This window comes from Sminthopsis crassicaudata, chromosome 1 (genome assembly GCF_048593235.1).
Source record: "Sminthopsis crassicaudata isolate SCR6 chromosome 1, ASM4859323v1, whole genome shotgun sequence".
NCBI lineage: Eukaryota > Metazoa > Chordata > Mammalia > Dasyuromorphia > Dasyuridae > Sminthopsis > Sminthopsis crassicaudata.
Window position 1 is genome coordinate 518400167 of NC_133617.1, and position 1817 is coordinate 518401983.

Genomic DNA, 1817 nt, shown 5'->3' on the forward strand with positions numbered 1-1817 from the left:
ATTATATCCCCATTCTCTAAGTATTCCCATAGTAGAAATATAATTCTCAAGAATTCTTTCCTTTTTACCTTTTATGCTTCTCTTGAGTTCTGTGTTTGAAGATCAAACTTTTTGTGCAGTTCTGGTCTTTTCATTAGAAATAGGTGAAATTCATTTTTTTTCATTGATTATCCATCTTCTTCCCTGAAATATAATGCTCATTTTCCCTGGATACCTTATTCTTGGCTGTAATCCTAGTTAATTTATCTTTCAGAATTTCAGATTCCAGGCTCTTTGATGCTTTAAGGTGGAAGCTCCTAGGTTCTGTGCAATCCTAATTGTGGCTCCTTAGTATTTAAATTGTTTCTTTTTGGCTGCTTGCAATAAATATATTTTCCTTGGTATAATAATTCTGAAATTTAGCCACCATATTCCTTGGGGATTTACTTTTGGGGTTTGTTTCAGGCATTGATTAGTAGATTCTTTTGATGGCTATTTTACCTTCTGATTCTAAAATATCAGGGCAGTTTTCTTTTATGATTTCCTGTAACATAATGTCTAGGTTCTTTTTTCATTATGGCTTTAGGGAAGTCCAAAAATCTTTATATTAGACCTATTTTCAATTAGCAATAATCGCGCCTTGAATAAACCTCATTGGCTGTGATACTGCCACTTCGTAAAGCTTATATTAGACTTATTTTCCAGGTCAGTTGTTTTTCCTAGGAGATACATCATATTTTCTTCTATTTTTAATTTTTTTTTTTTGTTTTTGCTTGACTGATTCTTGAAGTCTTATTGAATCATTCACTTCCATTTGTTCATTTCTAATTTTGAGTGTATTATTTTCTTCTGTTACTTTTTAAAGCTTATTTTGCAATTGGTCAATTATTTTTTTCCATTGCATTCTTTTTCTATTTTTTCCATTTCTTCTTGCAATGATTTCAGTTACAATGCTTTGACTCTCTGCTCCTGCTTCTTGCCCTGGTTTCCCTATGCTGCAGTCTGGGTTCGACAGACTGTCCCCTTGCCCATTTGAAACAGACTTGTTCTGAAATTCTTCGAAGATATCTTGTAGAAATGTGTTGTACTACACGTAATTGGGGTGTCTTAATATCTGAATTATTTCTGGCTAGTTGTAATATTCTCTAGTTGATCTGGGAGACCTAACATTTGCCTACTATATTCCTGGAAGTTTTCATTTTGAGATCTCTTTCTAGAGGTAAATGGTGGATTCTATCAATATGTATTTGATTCTTGGTTCTAGGATATTAGAGCAGCTTTTTGGGGGAGGGTAATTTCTTAAAACTATGATGTTTAGGTCCTTTTTAAAAATAGCATTTGGGTAGTATAGAGGGTGGAACTTTGGAGAAGTATACTTGAAAGAAGTGTACTTGTAGAATTTATGAGACAATGATTATCTAGTTTACATATTCTTAGTACTTAGCATGGTGATGTAATAGTTCTACAATTGATGTAATTGTTTTTTTTTTAGATTCAATTTCTTTTTTTTTTAATTTAACTTTTATTTTATTTTATAATTATAACTTTTTTTTGACAGTACATATGCATGGGTAATTTTTTATAACATTATCCCTTGCACTTACTTCTGTTCAGATTTTTTCCCTTCCTCCCGCAAACCCCTCCCCCAGAAGGCAGGCAGTCTTATACATGTTAAATATATTACAATATATTCTAGATACAATATATGTGTGTAGAACCAAATTTCTTGTTGCATAGGAAGAATTGGATTCAGAAGGTAAAAATAACAATTTACACTCATTTCCAAGTGTTCCTTTTCTGGATGTAGCTGATTCTGTCCATCATTAATCAATTGGAAT

General features: G+C 32.0%; 1 pseudogene; it reads right to left on the bottom strand.

Moving 5' to 3' along the window:
* Window positions 1-559: 559 nt before the first annotated feature.
* Window positions 560-663, bottom strand: LOC141552421 (U4 spliceosomal RNA; annotated as a pseudogene).
* Window positions 664-1817: the final 1154 nt, after the last annotated feature.